Source organism: Vipera berus, assembly GCF_964194415.1.
Source record: "Vipera berus genome assembly, chromosome: 4".
Classification (NCBI taxonomy): Eukaryota; Metazoa; Chordata; class Lepidosauria; order Squamata; family Viperidae; genus Vipera; species Vipera berus.
In genome coordinates, this window is record NC_138206.1 from 71737398 (window position 1) to 71757236 (window position 19839).

Sequence of the window (19839 nt, forward strand, 5' to 3'; positions counted from 1 at the left end):
ATTTACAATGTGAGCATATTGCCCCCCAACAATCTGGACCCTCATTTTATTGACCTTGGATAGATGAAAGATTGAGTCAACCTTAAGCTTCATCAGCATCTAGCTTCAGATTGTGGGTAGAGTTAGCCTGCAATACTGGTTTTTAAGCACTGTGCCACAGAGCTCCTCCTAGTAATGCTTTTTTTGTTGTGGCAGGCACAAAGTTTCCCCTTCCCAAAATTTAAAATTTAAAAAACCTTAGCAAAGAGGCAAAGGTGAACTTCCTAGATCCTGACCACTGGGACTTTCTACTCAATTTTTAAGAAAATATCCATATGTAAGGTCCTGCCTCAGCTAGTCTTCTCAAGAAAGCAGCTTCCTCTGTCCATTCGGAGAGGCTCTCATTGGGGTGAATCTTCATGGAGTTTTCCCCTCAGCACTCAGTCTCCTCCTGCTCACTGCCATGGTGGGACATTGTGTGCACAGTCCCCATGGTAGGAATGTTGTCCCTCTGGGTTGACCACTTTGTAGATCTTGCCTAACGTAAGGTCCTGCCTCAGCTAGTCTTCCCAAGAAAGCAGAAATCTTGAAACTGGCATTATTTCAAAAGGAACTTTTATTGAGAGATGGTGAAAGCAGAAGGCAAAGCAAGACCTGAATATTTCCCATACAAAACATTACATTAAACCCCTTTCTTCAAATCCCCTCCCAGGTGCCCAACTTCCCAGTCCATTTCCAGCCAATCCACAGGTGCAAAGTTATGGGAACTGGAAGTTGAAGGAGCAATAAAGCACTGTTCCCAGGCGTTGCATCCTCTCTCGCTGAAGCAAAGATAAGGCAGATGGCCCCAGGCACATTCCTCCCCCCTTTCACACCCAAAGAGAAACATCAAAATGTAGAAGAACAAAGCAGAAGGTATACATCACAGAACCCAGAAATTTCCTGACACCATTAAAATTTGGAATATTGGAACTTTCTCCAGCAAAAGGCAGAGAAAGGAGAGAGTAGTCATATGGATGAAGCTATAATATGCTTATAATACAATGGTTCTCTCTGGACCCCTTTGTAGGATTAGTATCTATGGTGTCTACTAAACATACATAATTATTTCCAAAATGTTGTACTAGCTTATCAGTAAAAAAAGCAGAATTATAAGGTATTTACATCCCCAGGTCTCACTTCTACAAGAACAATTTTCCCTGCAGTATTACTTTAGAGACTTCTTTCCATTGAGAGATGTGGAGAATACAGCCTAATTTTTTTGGGGGGATGCAAAAATTCCATTCTGCATTTTAGTGAAAAAGGAAGATAAAGCAAAGAAACACAAATATTGTCTTCCCTAGAAAGTTTTTTTATACACCTGTGATATCAGGTGTTCTCAAACCAATCTGTTTTTTTTCTGTGCTAGTTTGAAAAGGAAGATTTTCAGAGTCGTCCATTGTTTTCTACCAGGACAAATGTCATTTTTTTATATAAAGGAAGAGTGACACCCAATGGTAGAACATACAGTAGTTTTGCTTCTGTGGTGATTAACGTCATTGCTGCTTTGCCCAGGGTTAGTATCATGCTGGCAACATTCTGTTATACATTCTGTATATTTAATACATTTGTTTCTCTAGCTTGATAAGTTTACTTGGAATGTTTCCCACTGAATTGATAGGAGAGTAATAACACACGCTGTCCTGGCAATAATTTTAATATTACCTCAATGGCAATTTATTATTCATCATTCTTGGATTTCAATGGCAACCTAACAGTGGAGATCTTTCAGCACAATTCTTCAAAATGAGCAGGAAGAATGACCCCAATAGGGTAAAGCTCAGTTTTTAAATAGAAGTATGGAGATTTAAGGACAAAGCACTCTAAGCTTCAACAGTTTTAAGAGGGAAAGCAATATATTTCATCACTCCTGCAATTTGAAATTGACTGAAATTTTTAAAATGAGTTATACTTTAAGAACCCAACACTAGGATTTCTTATCACTGAAATATACCTTCCACATAGAAAGTAAACCTGTTGGAGGAAGTTAATTGCCTAAAGGTGTTACCCATATTAGGTATCAGCCTGTTCAAGTTGTTGTTAGTTGCGAAGTTGTGTCTGACCCATCACAACCCCATGGACACTCCTCCAGGCCTTCCTGTCCTCTACCATCTTCTGGAGTCCATTTAAGCTCACGCCTACTGCTTCAGTGACTCCATCCAGCCACCTCATTCTCTGTCGTTCCCTTCTTCTATTGCCCTCAACCTTTCCCAGCATTAGGCTCTTCTCCAGTGAGTCCTCACTTCTCATAAGGTGGCCAAAGTATTTGAGTTTCAACTTCAGGATCTGGCCTTCTAAAGAGCAGTCAGGGTTGATCTCCTCTAGGACTGACCGGTTTGATTGCCTTGCAGTCCAAGGAACTCACAGGAGTTCTCCAGCACCACAGTTCAAAGGCTTCAATTCTTTGGTGCTCAGCCTTTCTTATGGTCCAACTTTCACAGCCATACATTGCAACTGGGAAGACCATAGCCTTGACTATACACACTTTTGTTGACAGGGTGATGTCTCTGCTTTTTAGTGTGCTGTCTAGATTTGTCATGGCTTTCCTCCCGAGGAGCAAGCGTCTTTTAATTTCTTGGCTGCAGTCCCCATCTGCGGTGATCCCAGGAAAATAAAATCTGTCACTACCTCCATTTCTTCCCCATCTATTTGCCAGGAATTGAGAGGGCCAGATGCCATGATCTTGGTTTTCTTAATGTTTAGTTTCAATGTTTAGTTCAAGTACAAGTAGTCTTTGACTTACAACCATTTATTTAATGACCATCCAAAGTTACACCAGCACTCAAAAAAGTGACTTATCACTGTTTTTCACACTTATAAGTGTTGTAAGCATCCCCATGGTCCGTTGATCAAAATTCCAGTGCTTGTCAATTAGCATGTATTTCTGATAGTTGCATTTTTCCCAGAGTCATGTGATCACCATTAATAACCTTCCCAGATGGCTTCCAACAAGCCAGGTCAATTGGGGAAACCAAATTCACTTAACAATTGCAGAGATTTGCTTAATAACTGTGGAAAAAAGTCACAAAATGAGGCACAACTCAACAACTACCTTGCTTAGCAACAAAAATGTTGGGCTCAGTTGTGGTCATAATAATGTTGTGTGCCTCCTGGAGTCACTGACTTATATATAAATATGCTTAATTATTTTAGCACCCAAGGTAGTAATAATCAAGATGTGCCAATTTGTTTTTAAAAGATAATTTAAAATTTCAACAAAGGGTTTTTTTAAATAAAAATAATGGGAAGTCCCAACACCAGCAGTAACACATAATTCTCATACCCTGAAGCAATAAACCCCTCATAAAATGACCTTTCTTATCAACTTCATAACACAAATTCAAGAATCTGCACTAAATAATACAAATTAACTCATAATTCATTTATAGTGGACCAAGCTGGCTAAAGAACAGTTTTACTGAATTCTCTTTTGATGACCTTAAATTTTGTATTTGCAGTCTTTGTTGTTTTGCTATTGTTATTACAGTATCATTTGGTACCCAATCTTATTTAGGGCTTCATCCCTCTAATTTCAATAATATTCTCCATGAACTTTAATCCATTTTCAAGCCTGTAATCTATGATTGCCACTTACTCATCTCCAGGGAGTCTTGCAGAAAATGTTTTTCCTTTGCAGATAGGAAGACAATTCCGGAATCCATTATAATCAATAAAGTGGTTCTTGACTGAGTTTTCCTTCTGAGAGATTTCTGCACAATTCATGTTGTACTTGGTGCTGGGAAATATTCTGAGAACATGAGTGTTCTGTATGTACATGGACTCAGCTTGCTTTTTTCTTTTATAAATACCAGTCTTTGCTTCCATTAAGTGTGTGCCAAGGGACAATCTTTATTAAGAAATCCAGATTGACTGGCCTGCCATGCTTCTTAAGGCTGTATTGCAAAATATTTCTTTGGCAGGTCCATAGAGGCATAATAATCCTTGCAGTTATTCACAAAGGAAGTGCCCTCTCTGTAATAAAGATGAGTTCAAGACTCTCTTTCACACAATTTTCTGCCAACTTTTACTCGAAGTATTCTGTATTTATCTTCAATTTCAGCATAATAAAGCCCAGATGATTTATTTTTTAAACATCAATAGCCTTGTCCATGCCATTCTACACCATGCTCAACAGATGGCAGTAGGTGCTGTGCTATATCGAGGTTTTTCACTATTGCCAAATTAAACTGCAAAAAAAAGGGGGGGGGAGGGGAAAAGAAGAAAAAATGACATACAGGCTTTGTTCTCCTCCTTTTTTGCACATGATCAGCCTGTAAGCAAAACATCCACCAATTACAGCACAGCAGCAGGAGGTTGGGACTTACTGCAGGATTGTGATCTTTGGACTGTTTCCTGTCTTCAACCTCCTGCTCCCCATTTTGTCACAACCCAAGCTGTTTAAAACAACAACAACCTGATCTGAGTCACAGAAGGAGCTGAGTCACTGGCAGCACTTTTCCTTAGGGCCTCTCTCCCTTTTCTTTCTTTTTTTTATGTAGTCAATACATGCTGATTTCCAGATGCCTGCATGCTTTGTTCTGCAGGCAGGGACAAGGAATTGGCCCATTGTTCCATTGATTTGCAATTTAAACTACGCACCACATGGCAAAATTTATACAGTTATACAGCACTTTCTGTACTCCCAGCTAAGCCAGCAATGTTAGGCAGTGGCATGACTTATGATTTGCAGCTCCCTAGGGAGACAGTAGAATGGCCAAATGGAGGAGGCAGTTTCATCTTATCCTGAAACAACCAATAAACTTCTCTCTGACCCTTTCTGCTGCTTACCGCCTAATTTGACTTCAGTTGTAATGCCTAGCAAAGTGATTTGAGGCTCTCATTGGCTTTAGAATAGAATATACTTTATTGGCCAAGTAGGATTGGATACACAAGGAATTTGTCTCCAGTGCATAAGCTCTCAGTGTACATACAAACAACAAAGTGATAAGTCATTGATCATAAATCGTAGTTACAATCGTAAGATACCAATAGATGGTAGTAGGAAAGATGAGAAGGATAATAGTAATACAACCATACCACATGGGTAAATATCTTTAAAATACAGCAAATATTTAGCAGGGAAACACTATTTTAACCTCAGAACAATTTAGAATGACTCAAGCCCATCTTACTCATGGGTTAAGAAGAGGTAAGAGTTTAAAAACAAGGCAGGAAAAAACGTTGTCAAGATATTTGTGACTGCTGTCACTGCCTCTTGGGTAGCCTAGGCAAGCATGCGCCAGCCGATCCCCGACCCCAATGTTTTGGGAAGCCAGCAATGGTAGTTTAGAAACGCTTTGGGGTGTGAAATATTTCCTTGTAACGGAAATATTCCTTTATTTCCTTCTCCTCAGATTCTTGGGCTCGTCTCTTGTGAGACGTCCTCAGAGGCGCCCTTTCACGAAGCTCTTTGTAAACCAGATTCAAATTGAAATTGAATCTGGAGAGTGGGTGTAGTAGATCTGTTGTAGAGCTTCGCCAATTTTTCTTCCTTCCGCTGCTGCCTCGAAAAAACAGATCTATTTTTAATTGCATATGTTCAGGTCCCGAAATCAAAGGTGCAAAAGCCAGCTTCTGAGCGTCTGTGCTCCGGAAGGGACGGAACTCTGCTTAAGGCTCCCTAGAAAGCGACGGAGAAAGCGTAATTTTGATCCAAGAACGGAGGCTCTTTATTCTTCTCCGTAATTAGAGTATGGGTCGTAAAAACCTGGAAGAGGTTTTTTATTTGCTCAGTCACAAAGGTACACTTTTCTTCTGATGACACCGCCTTTTGGGAGAAAAAAAAATCAATGCGTCCTGTGTATGCACAAGCACGCACCTTGCCCGTAACTCTCTCAGCGAAACCCACAGCGGGTTTGGTTAAGCAATAAAAATCCTTGTTTTCTAATTACCCCATTTCGCAACTGGTAGCTTGACGAGGAGGTGGAGAAGTGAGGGGCGGGACCGAAGGAACAACGCCCAGTTTGGCTCCACTGCGCGCACAACGAAAGAGGAGGAGATAAGCTCTTCCTATCCAACGCCGAAGTCTCTTGCTGCGTCTGCTTGAGTCGCCAGGCTGGGTAGTCGGGCTTTCCATCTCCCTTACAAACGAATTATTCTCTCCCCTTGGACATACTCAGTTTCATTCAGAGGATTCGGTGTGCCTCACAGAGATGCGTCTTCTGCCTAGTCTGCATAGATGCTATTTCTACTAAGTGACAGCTGGTCAATATGCCAGACTTCTCTATGAAGATTGGGTATGTATTTGCATACATACTCAATATGGAAATTTGTATCTGTTTTACACATCCTTCTAAAGTGCTCGCTATACTCTCATTGGCGATCAAAATCCATTCAACTGCCTCTTGAGCCAGATAGACTCTATTCATGAAGATGAGATTGACCAATAGAATAGGAATAAGAACAGGAATAGGAATAGACTACCTTGGAGGTCTTCTAGTCCAGCCCCCTGCTCAAGCAGAAGAACCTATACCATTTCAGATAAGTGACTATCTAGTGACTAGTCTCTTCTTTTAAAAAAACCCTCCAGTGATGGAGCACCCACGACTCTGAAGGCAAGCTGTTCCACTGGGTTAATGGTCCTCACTGTCAGGAACATTCTCCTTAATTCCAGGTTGCTTCTCTCTTTGATTAGTTTCCAACCATTGTTTCTTGTCCTGCCCTCTGGTGATTTGGAGAATAATTTGACCCTCTCTTCTTTGTGGCAGCCACTCAAATACTGGAATACTGCTATCATCTCACCCCTATTTCTTCTTTACCAAGTCCATATGTTTTAGTCGTCAGGCCTTTGATCATCTTAGTTCAGACATGTCAAACTCACGACATCACGTGACGACACGCAACAACGTATAGGGACAGTTTTGCCATTGCTGGCAATGGGGTGGGCATGGCTTCTGGATGACATGTCCAGCCCATGGGCTGGCAGTTTGACACCCCTGTCTTAGTTGCTCTTCTCTGAATTTTTTCCAGACTCTCAACATCTTTTTTGTAGTATGGTGACCAAAATTGGTTGTAGTATTTCCAAGGCAATAGCAACATTTTACCTTACAGAAATCTTTTGGTACCTCTAATAAATTGCTTATAGGTTTTTCCCCCTCATATATGTAAGAATTAATGTCTGCTGTATTTTAAATTTGTGACTTGGTCTTGGACAACAGACAAAATCTCTCCTTCCCCGGGCACTTTGAATTTGTGGTAGGTCTCAGCAGAATCTGAAATAGATATTTATGAAAATTTCATGATATGCAATAATAGATAGGGGATGTAGGCATACTTACAAAAATTGTGTTTAGCCATCCACTCTATTGGTACCAGAAGTATAGTAGAAGCAGTGGTGCATTTGCTAGAAAAAAGAGTTAATGATAATGGAAAGATGATCTGGAGCTTGTTTATTTTAAAGTCTGGTAGTATCATCATATATTATAAACTTGTTACATTTATTTCAAAGGCTTATATAAATGCATTCACATCAAATACTTTTCTAATGTTATTTGTGCACTATGCAGGATAATCTTCTTTAGTTATTATTAGACTGTGTAGCTAGCCAGTTTAACATTCACCACACTCTTATATAGCTAAATAAGGCAATGCTTTTTCTTTTGTTATATGCACTATGAGTCAGGAAATAGAACTAGGAAAGGCCTTGACCATTTATCTTCTTTAAGGGAAAAAAAGGAAAATTTTTGTGGTGACTCAACCTTCCCAGGCAGGAAGCTTGGAAAGTTAAGTTTTGTGGGGGAAGGGATCAAATGGAGATTTGGATAGTGAATTAAATCAGGATGACAAGGTTCTGCTAAAGCAAGTTCTGTCCCTAAGTTTGATATAGGAAAATATACATAAAAGACTTTTTGCACTTCAGTTTAGACATTGCATATGTATTTTTCTTTTTCTTTCAGGTTTCTACCACAGTCTGTTCTGTATGCAGATGATGATGCTTCTGTTCAATCCAATGTCCAATTCTCAGTGATTCGGTGGATTAGCTCTTTCCACATTTTCTTTGTACGGTTTCTTTCAGTTGTTTATGTTCTGGGTGGTGTCAGCTTTGATGGGTGTAGCCCAGTAATGGCAAACCTTTTAGAGACTGAGTGCCCAAACTACAACCCAAAACCCATGTATTTATCACTGGGTGCCAGGTGGGCATGGTCAACTGGGTGGGCATGGTCGCAGTGGTCACAGCCGACGGTGGGTATGGGCACCTTGATGATGCTTGTGGGGAGGGACACCTGTGGAGACCTGGCAGGGTTGGGGGATATCCAGGGGGTCTCAGGCAGGTGGGGTGGTGGACCATAGGCTCATCCTGTGGGGTGAGGGGAGGCAGAGCAGGTGTGCCAATTGCTGTGGGGCAAAGCAAGGCAGGGGCCGGAGCAGCTGCTGCCTGACACCATCTCCCCCCCCACACAGAAGTCAGCGAACATATGGGGACAGATGGTGTCCATCAGCAGCCACAGCCTGCTGGCTATCCTGCATCATGGCAGCCCCATTGGCGTGGGCGTAGATGGTTCCAGGACGCCCGGAAAGGAGCCCTCACCTGGTGCGGGTCTGTCTACACAGTGGCTCTGATGGGGGTGGTGGCTGCCGATCCTCCTGCTGCTCTGAGCCCCTTGACTGGCCAGGCACTCAGGGAAGTAGGAGGCGGCAGCGGTGATCCCTGCATCGCCAAGCCCAGCTGGCAGCAGATCTGGAAGTGAAGCTGTGCCACCCATACTCACACTGGTGGAGGCAGCAGCAGGAGAAGGTGAGCTGTGGCACACGGCCACCCTTCCCTGCTACCACCCCACATTGTCCCACATGCACGGCCCAGAGGCACATGCGGGACAATGTGGGGCAGCAGTGACAAAGGGTGGGTACATCCCAGATACCACGTTCCCCCGCTGCTGCTGCCTCCACCAGTGCGAGGATGGGTGGCACAGCTTCACTTCCAGATCTGCTGCCTGACACCATCGGCCCCCACACAGAGGCCAGCGAGTGCATGTTGGCCGACAGTGTCTGTCAGCAGCCACAGCATGCTGGCTGTCCTGCATAATGGTGAACTGGCCACAGAGCCCCATCGGTGCAGGCGGAGATGGCCCCAGAACAGCCGGAAGGAAACCCTTTCCCGGCCTGGACCCATCCACTCGACAGCTATGACGGGGGTGGCTTCTGCTGCTGCTCTCACCGGTCAACCATGCAGGGAAGCAGGAGGAGGTGGAGAGGCAGCCAGGGGTGGCGTGGGCGTGTGCCACAGCTCACTTTCCCCCACCCCACCGCTCCCTCCACCAGTGTGAGTATGGGCGGCACAGCTTCGCTTCTAGATCTGCTGCCAGCCGGGTTTGGCGATGCAGGGATCACCACTGCTGCCTCCTACTTCCCTGTGTGGTTGGCTGGTCAAGGAGCTCAGAGCAGCAGGAAGAACAGCAGCCACTGCCCACATCAGAGCCACCATGGAGACAGGGCCTGCACCAGGTGAGGGCTCCTTTCCAGCTATCCTGGGGCTGTCTCCACCCATGCCAATGGGGCTGCACTGTGGAATGGAGATGGCAGCTCTGATTCCCCCCTGCTGGCCACCCCCACAGCCCCCTGCTGGCCACCCCCACAGCCCCCTGCCTGGTGCCCCTTCTATGCAGTCCTACGTGATCACAGTGTGGATGAGAGGCTTGGCCAGCCGGGGAGCAGCTTTCCTCCACAGAGGTGTCCAGGCCCTTCCGTCCCCCTTAACCAGATCCCCTTGCCTTCCCCCAGCTGGGACCTGATGACCCCCACCTTCCTGCACCCCCCCCAGCTGACACCCCCCCCCCGAGCAGCCCAGCCCAACCAAGATGGAGGGAAGGCAAGGCAGAGAACCAGTTGTTAAATGGTTTGAAACCCACCACTGGTCACTTCCAAAGGCTGCTCGCTCATTCTCCTGCCAAAACTGCTCCTTTTATAGGTTCCCTAACCTGCCCAGCTCTCGCAGCTGTTCCCAGACTCAGCATTCATGGAGAGAGGGAGGGGAGGAGCCCGGCCCTATGTCCCTCTGTCTGTGGCAATGGTGCACATGCCCACAGGGATGGCTCTGTGTGCAGCGGTGGCATGTGTGCCATAGGTTCACCACCATGGCCCTATAGTGTGAAATTAAGTGTCAAGACTGATTTGCACTTTCATCTACACTTCCTCTTTGCTCACAGCTTGACAATAATAGGGAGGGGGTAGTTGGAATGTAGGGGAGGAAGAACAGTATTCAAGTATCCGTCAACACCATGGGACATTGCTGGCATCCCAAGGACATCCTGAATAGATGTTCTGGTGTTGCAGACTGTTTCTCATAACAAAATGAACAAGCATGATTGTTGGATGTTTTGGACTGTGGGTGGCCCATAGGGGGGATTAACTACACTTGCTTTTGCATGGGAAATCCAGAGCTGGTTTCTCTTCTTCTGTACCAGTGTGGTTTATTCAGTAAAGTTTTATATTGTTGGAAAAATAATGTCCTAGGAGTTTCTTTTCCTGGATTCGCCAAATGAACAGTTGAAATTACGACTGTTTTTCCCCAGCCTGCATTTGCTCATATGAAACAGTTTTCTCATTTAAGCTGTATTCTTATTTTGTTCAGACCATTTGGAAATGCTTCACAGCCTTTTCACATGGAATTCCTTTTTCCAAAGAATTCCCTTCCCCTGGAACTTCGGAAATTCTATTTCTGCTGGCTAAGGATTTTGAAGAGAATTTACAGCACCACAACAAGTTTCCACACCCAAGTTTGTTGATGCAGTGAATAAAGAACACAAGTGTACATAGTATTGATTTAACTGATGTGTCTTTGTAGAATATTTTGTCTCTTTTCATTGCTGTAGTGTTTCAGGAGATGTGGCAGGTATAATGGCAGTTATAAAAACACCAAAACTGTTAAGTTAGGCCACACTGCCTGCAAACATGAGCAAGTAGCATGATCCATTTGTGGAAGCTATGCCTGTAGGAGCAATTTCATAGGTCATGCTATCCATGTACAAAAGAGCTGTCATTTGGAGAGTATCTGACTGGCACATAAATATGTGCTGAGTGCTGTACTCTTTGAATGATTTATAATACTAGCAAAATGTATTCATAAATGTTTAACTGTATCTGTCATAAAGGTACCTCTAGTATTGTTTGATTGCATGGAAAAGTGCAATTCTGCAAAATTTAGTTCCCTAATGTAGCACTCTATAGATGTTTTGGGACTGACTTCTAGAATTGTTTTTCATCATGGCCAACAGCCATGCTGACTAAGAATTCTCAGGAAAACACTAAAGAAATTATTTATTTATTTATTTATTTATTTATTTATTTATTTATTTATTTATTTATTTTATTACATTTATATACCGCCCTTTCCCGAAGGACTCAGGGTGGTTTACAGGGTGATTAAAAAACCAAGATACAAAAGTTAAAAACAAATTTAAAAAATTATATTTGTCCCTGCATAAATAAAACCCCAGTTAAAATAAGATTAATCCTCAGCCTGGGCCAGAGAGCTCGAAGAGCCAGGTCTTCAGGCCCCGGCGGAATGAACGGAGGTCCGGGGCAGTCCTCAGCTCCACTGGCAGCTGGTTCCAAAGGGCAGGCGCCCCCACTGAGAAGGCCCTATCCCTGGGTGTTACCCGCCGGCAATCTCTTACCGGTGGCACCCTGAGAAGACCCTCCCTGTGGGAGCGCACTGGACGAAGGGAACTTGATGCCGGCAGCAGGTGTTCCCTCAGATATCCCGGACCCAAGCCATTTAGGGCTTTATAGGTCATCACCAGCACCTTGAATCTCACCCGGAGGGCAACCGGAATTATCCCAAATAAATTTGTTGATTATTAAGATATAGAATGATTCATTTCATTTGACTTAAGCATCTGCTAGTTCTTGGATTATATATTATATATAAATATTTTGGACTGGATGTTAATGCTTTGTAACAGTAACATTAATTTAAACAACCCGTCCTTTACTTAATTACATTTTATGCTTTTTTACAAATTGCTAAAAATTAGAAACAAGAAGTAGTTTATGACAGTATTTTTCAAGCTTGGCAACTTTAAAATGTGTGGACTTCAACTCCCAGAATTCCCCAGCCAGCTTGGAGAATTGGAATTGAAGTCCATGCATCTTAAACTTACCAAGCCTGAAAACACTGGTTTAAGATTTACAGAATTTTGTGGAACCTTTCTCTCATAAATCATCAGAATGCAGTTTTCATGAAATGTTTTTGAACTCTGTATGGGAAGGGGGTTTGACAGATTTGTCACAAACTATCAATGCCAGTTACAAAGCAATTCATATAAAATCTTTGCTGCAGGCCTAATGGAAGACTAAGGTTTTCTTAAAGAGCAATCTGTTCATCTCTGAAGGCCAAGTAGTGCTTTGGTAACTTGTCAGCTGAGCAAAATCAGAGCAGATGTTTCTTTTCAAGAGATCTTGTGTACTTTAACACTAAGTTATTGAAGCTGGGACAGAAAATGAACAGAATGTTTTTCAACCTTTAATATTTATTTCAGGCTTCATTCCTATTAGTGTTTCTATAAACTGCCAGTTACTGAAAGTTCTGTATTTATGGGGTTTGGTTGTGCAGTAAAAATGGCAATTAATGTCACCCATGTCCCAAAGATGCATTTTCACAAGGCAACTGGACTTTATTGTTTTTCTTTGAAGATGTTTTCCTTCTCATCCAAGAAGCTTCTTCAGTCTGACTGGATAGTGGGAAATGGAAAGATTTATATTCCTTGCAGATGGCTGTTCATTTCCATTCTTTTAGCAAGTTGTTAATGTTACCTGGAGGCATATTTGTACCTTCAGGGTCACGTGAGTAGTGCAAATTTATTTATTTATTATTTATTAATTTAATTTATATACCGCCCTTCTCCCGGAGGACTCAGGGCGGTGAACAGGGCAATACATAAAAACTAGATACAAAAATTTAAAATTATTAAAACGTGATTAAACAATGCCCATAATAAATTAATACAGATTAAAAATTGAAGTCCATTTATAAAAATCCCACCCCATCCCATCAGGCCAGGCCAGCTTGTTTAAAGAGATGGGTTTTAAGATCGTGCCGGAAGGAGCAGAGATCGGGCGCCATCCAGAGCTCGACCGGAAGATGGTTCCATAAATCCGGTGCACCCACAGAGAACGCCCTCCCCCTGGGGGCCACCAGTCGACATTCTTTGACCGGTGGCACCATGAGGAGGCCCTCTCTGTGGGAGCGTACTGGGCGGAGGGAAGTTGACGCCGGCTGCAGGTGCTCCCCAAGGTATTCCGGACCCATGCCATGAAGGGCTTTGTAGGTCATTACTAACACCTTGAACCTCACTCGGAAGACAACTGGTAGCCAATGCAGCTCGCGGAGCAAAGGTGTAACATGGGAGTATCGGGAAACTCCCAATACAACTCTCGCAGCTGCATTCTGTACCAGTTGGAGCCTCCGAGTGGTCTTCAAGGGTAGCCCCATGTAGAGAGCGTTGCAGTAATCAAGACGAGAGGTCACGAGCGCATGAGTGACCGTACGTAAGGCATCCCGGTCTAGATAGGGCCACAACTGGCGCACCAGGCGAACCTGGGCGAAGGCCCCCCTAGTCACAGCTACTATATGGTCTTCTAGGGAGAGCTGTGAATCTAGGAGGACTCCCAAGTTGCGAGCCCTATCTACAGGAGGTAATAACTCACCCCCCATAGTGAGAGGTGGGATATCCTGAATATCCCGAGATGCCGATACGCACAGCCACTCAGTCTTGTCAGGGTTGAGTCGAAGCCTGTTCCTCCCCATCCAGACCCGGACCGCTTCCAGGCACCGGGACATCACGTCGAGGGCATCACTGGGGTGGTTTGGGGTCGAAATGAAAAGTTGGGTATCATCAGCATACTGACGATACCCAACTCCAAACCCATGAATGATCTCACCCAGCGGTTTCATGTAGATGTTGAACAGGAGAGGCGAGAGGACCGACCCCTGAGGGACTCCACAAATGAGAGGCCTCGCGGTTGACCTCTGCCCCCCTGCCAACACTGACTGCGAGCGTCCCAGGAGATAGGAGGAGAACCACTGAAGAACCGTGCCTCCCACTCCCAATCCCCTGAGACGCCGCAGCAGGATACCATGGTCGATGGTATCGAAAGCCGCTGAGAGGTCTAATAGGACTAGGACAGAGGAATATCCCCTGTCCCGAGCCCTCCAGAGATCATTCACCAGCGCGACCAATGCCGTCTCCGTGCTGTACCCGGGCCTGAAGCCCGATTGGTACGGGTCTAGATAATCCGCTTCATCCAGGACCAGAGGGAGCTGATGCGCCACCACACTCTCAACAACCTTCGCAAGAAAGCGAAGGTTGGAGACCGGACGAAAGTTATTCAACACAGCCGGGTCCAAGGCAGGCCTCTTGAGGAGAGGTCTTACCACAGCCTCTTTCAAGGCGGCGGGAAAACTACCCTCACTCAAAGAGGCAGATATAACCGCCTGGAACCAGCCTCGTGTCCCCTCCCGGGCTGCATAAACCAGCCAGGAAGGGCACGGGTCCAATAAACATGTGGTGGAGCTCAGCCTCCCCATGATCCTGTCCACTTCCTCCAGAGTTACAGGATCGAACTCCTGCCATGTAACATTGACAAGACCGCTCGTGTCCTGCTTGTCCGATACTGCCCAGTCGGAGACCAGACCGGTCCGAATCCGAGCGATTTTGTCCGACAGATGTTGACTAAATTCCTCGGCACGCCCCTGCAAGGGTTCCTCACTCACCTCCTGATTAAGGAGGGAGCGGGTCACCCTAAACAGGGCGGCCGGGCGATTATCTGCGGACACGATGAGGGCAGCGAAGTAGTTAGACCTCGCCACCCTCATCGCTGCGAGATAAGACCTAATATGGGTTCTTAGTCGCAATCGGTCGGATTCAGATCGGCTGGACCTCCAAACACTCTCTAGGCCCCGTCTCCGACGCTTCATCTCCCGGAGCTCCGCGGAGAACCATGGAGCCCATTGGGATCTGCGCCGGGTCAGGGGCCGCAAGGGTACAACTTGGTCAAGTGCCTCCGTGGCCGTCCTTTCCCAGGCTTCCACTAAGGCATCTGCCGAGCTGTGAGCTGAGGAGGCAGGTGGGGACCCCAGTGCTGCCTGGAACCTCTCAGGGTCCATTAAGCGCCTGGGGCGGAACCATCTGGTTGGCTCAACAACCCCACGGTGGGGAGTGGCAAAACGGAAGACCAGCCGCAAGAGATGATGATCGGTCCATGACAGGGGCATAACAATTGGGGAGCCCCCACCAAGATCATCTAACCACCGACCAGATAAGAAAACCAAGTCAAGGGTGTGGCCTCCCTCATGAGTCGGTCCATGAATTACTTGCGTCAGGTCCATGGCCGTCATGGAAGCCATGAACTCCCGAGCTAACTCAGATGCTCCTCCCAGGGATGGTAGATTGAAGTCTCCCAAAACCATAAGTTTGGGAAACTCAATCACCAGCCCTGAGAGGATATCGAGAAGCTCAGGCAGGGCTGCTGCTGCGCGACTAGGCGAAAGGTATACCAGCAGCAAGCCCAACTGCGCCCTAGGACCAAACCTCAATAAGAGAGATTCACACCCGACTATCTGAGGAACGGTGGCCTCCTGCGGACATAAGGTCTCCCTCATAACCACGGCCACTCCCCCACCCCTACCCTGAGTCCGAGGCCGGTGTAGCACCCGGAAGCCTGGTGGGCAAAGATCAACCAGGGGGATACCGCCCTCTGGGCCCAACCAGGTTTCCGTGATGCAGGCCAGGTCCGCATGCTCACCCTCGACCAGATCCCAGACGAGAGGAGCCTTGTTAGCAACGGACCTGGCATTCAGGTACACCAGCCGGAGCTCAGGTGGCTGCACATCCCCGCTCCCAGAACCTCGGGTCGAAGACAGAGGGTCGGAGCGCCTCACCACTTGTAAATAGCGGAGAAGCCCTCCCGGAGGTCGGTACGGCCCTCTGATCTTACACCTGCTGCCATTCCCTATCGTCGTGGGAATTGGCAATCCCACGACTCGCTCCGGAGCTCCGGAGATGGCCGACCCCGGTTCCCTCTCTACACGATCTATCCTGGGCCTGGCCTGAACAACAGTTGGTGGATTACCCCCCATCTCCAACCAACCACAACCCTCCCCCCTCCCTAACCCTACAAAAAATTTGGCTAAAAAAGTAATCAGGGGCCTCTTATTAAATTTATATCTTAGGCCCAGGATAAATGTGTGTGTAGCCTTCATGGAATTGTTGAACGGATTACGTTGTAGACTGGAGATAGATGATGTTGTATCCTTCCCCTTCTGTTGAGAGAGGGATGTTCAGTTTTGACATAGATGGCCTCTTTGACCTCTCTTTCAAACCAGCAGTCCTCTTTTTCCAAAATGTGGACTTTGTTGTCTTTGAAAGAGTGGCCTTTGTCTTTTAAATGCAGATGGGCTGCTGAATCTTGTCCTGATGCTACCTTTTGCACCAAAACCTCAGAACTGGCTTTGCTTCTTTTGTACCTATGTGGATCTATCAGTAAAGTTATACTCTTGGTAAAACACTGTCCCAGGAGTTTCTTTTGCTGCATATGCCAATGGAACAGTTGACAGTAGGTATCGCTGTATATGCAGCAAAAGAAACTCCTTCCATAATAAATTTCTAATAAAAGAGAATGTCAGTGCTGTGACAATGGATGTCATCACTTTGACAATTGAGAACCAGCAGCCACTTTTACTTTTGCTTTTAATGTGCCTTTCTATTCTTTTAGAGTTCAGATGTAGAAGGGGGAATGGGGTAAACGCCTGAGGATTTAGCTAGCCATAACAATGTAGAAGTGTGGAAACTCAAGGACATGTTTTGATAAGGTTTTGGTGGGCTGAGGAGCCGGAGAAAAAAGCCCGTATTTTGTGCTAATTGGGGAATGTGATTTATGACATCTCTTGTGGGGTGGAAATAGCAATTTGTTACTTTGTATCTGGGAGGAGGGAATCTCATTCTTGGGTTCAACTATGTAAGTGCCAATACTTTGTTTCCTAAATAAAATGTTCTTTAAGAAAGAATTCTTGCCTTGAAGTTCTTTTACTGGTTTCATCTACTGGAACCATGACATTAACCCAAGAATCCTATCTACTCTAACATCCTTTGGGGTCCTGAGTTCCAGTCACCTTCCCAAATCAGAGGGAAGGTAGGCAAAGATTCAGGGAAGATTCAGCATGGAGAAAAAAGATGCACCCACAATCAGCACCCCGACCATGGCAGCTGCCTCAGCGGAGGGCACATAAGCCCTTGCATCATTGGAGAAAGTCAGTTCAGAACTTCTGGCAGTGGGAGTGAGACCCAAAATGTGGCAGCTATTGTGGTCCTCAGAGTGGACACTGCCTAGTGGAAACCCTAAGCATCCTGAGGAAGAGTTCTTTGAGAGTAGCTGAGTCAGAGTTGCAAGTAGGTGCCTCATGGGAATCACGCTCCCCCGATTGGAGAAGAACAAAAAGGTTGGTAGTGGCAGAAGATTTGGATGAGTGGAAGTCAGTCACGGGATGACAATCCAGGCCATCATTGAGCATCGAGTCCAGAACACCACTCACAATGTGACAACCTTGGCTATCAGAGAAGCCCTGATCAGCATCATTCATCACGGTCTCCTGACAGGCACCACCGCTGCGAAAGCTCCAAATGGCAGGATTGTTACAACAGCCCTGAGAGACACCCATGCTACCAAAGCCTAGACCGTCACCGATACTGTGATCGCTACCTGATCACTACTGGTACTGTGAGAACCCTCACTGTTACTACCATTGGTCACACAGCCCCAATTATCAACACTGTCATCAGCCGAGCCAGGGACCTGCACTTAGAGCTGATCTGAATGTAGAGGTTCAATGCAATTTGGTTCAACAGCTGAGGCGACTGCATGATCTGTTGGACAGACAGCAACCACCAGGTGCACAGCAGCCACAGGGGAGCCAGCAGCAGTTGGGCATGCAACTGCAACTGGGAGGACAACAGCAATTAGGCGGGCAGCAATAATGGCATCACCTTTTAAGGCCACTTTTGATGGTGATCCAGAGAAGTTGTTTTTCTTCCTCAATCAAGTGCATTCCCATATGACCCGAAATACCAATTTTTATCCCGACCCTGCTGCCCTGGTCGACATTGTTGCAGCCAATTTAGAGGGGGAAGCATCTGGGTGGCTAAATAACTTGTACAACGAACAAGCGCCTGAACTATGGAACTTCCATCTCCTCATCCGAGGTTTGAGAACCAGATTTGAGGACAAGTCCATAGCTCTCAAAGCTGAAAAATACATTCACAAGGTGAAGCAAGCCAGCAGGCCTGCATTGAAATATGTGCGAGAATTTTGGAGGGTGGCAGGTAGGATTGAGAGGTGGCCAGAATGCTCCCCAGTACATCACTTCAAAGAGGGACTAGATGACCATCTATCCCAAGCTTGTATCACTCGGGGAGTTTCTGATCAACTACAAGAGTGGTACTGAGTGGCAGTGAAGTTAGACATCAAGCTTGCTCACTATAAGAAGCCAGAAACCAAGCTGAAGCTGGAACAAACTAGATGACTGCCACCGCCGAGAACCCCAGCAACCACAGCCACAGAATCTCCTAAGCCACCTAGGGGCCCACCAATCAAGTGCTTCAGATATGGCCAACAGGGACATTGAGTGGCGAATTGTCCAGTCCCTTATCCACAGCAGAAAGGTCGATCGGGACTGCCAGAGAGGAAGAAACCCATTCAGCTGCCGACAAAAGAAAAGTCAAGCTGGGTCACACAAGAACCTGTCACCCAGATTGCATTGCCTATGCAAGAGAGAGCTGAGACTCCAGTTGGAACCACCCCCACTCTGGCCTTCTACAACAGTGATGATGAGGGAGAAAATGACCCTATGGTGAGTTTGCCCATCCCACCTTTTGCCCTCGCTGCCAAGTTCATAGTCCCCAAGGCAGGTGTACAAATGGACTTGAAGGTGCTAGTGGACTCAGGGTGCTCCCAATGCATTATCAGTTTGCTGATTGCCCTTAAAGTAGGCATACAAGCCAGACTGCTCTCCAAACCCATGAGATTTGAGCAAGTGGATGGATCTTTAAAGGGAGGAACTTTAGTCACCCACCTAACTGAACCAATATTTAGAAATAGGTGAATATTGGGAGCTCATCCATTTTGTAATGGCTCCGAAAATGACTGAAGCTGTGATTTTAGGTTTAGCTTAGTTAGACAAGTGGAAGCCTTTTATTTGGTGGGAAAAAAGGATGAGGACTGTAAGATTGTCGATAGGACCCAAACCCCCTCCTGATTCTTCTGATGTTACCAGAGAACCTGATCCATCAGCCAAAACAGTAAAAGTGGTCACCATTCCCCTGCCTGGTGAGCCGCTCATCCCCAGAGAGTATCAGGATTTAGCGGAGGCATTTAGGGAGACAGAATGTGATGTCATACCACCACACTGGCCAAATGACTGTGCCATTGAGATATTATTGGGGGCCAAGCTCCCTAAACCAAAAATGTACGCTATGTCCCCTCTCAAAATGGAGGAACTACAGCAGTATGTGAATAAAAACCTAGCCAGAGGCTTCATTGAGCCAGCAAAATCCCAAGTGGGGGCTCCTGTAAGGAAGAAAAAGATGGGTCACTGAGGCTCTGCATTGATTATAAAGGGTTAAACTGTGTGAGTGTGGAGAATAAGTACCCCCTCCCCCTCCTGAAGGACCTACTAACCCAGACATGTGAAACACAAGGCCTGCGGGACACATGCGGCCAGAAATGTGGTTCCTTCCGGCCCGGGGACCTGCTCTGGAAAGAGCGAAGGACTGGCTCGCTGTACCTCGGCCCGGCCCAGGCTGACTGGGCGTTGATCTACAACCTGGTTGT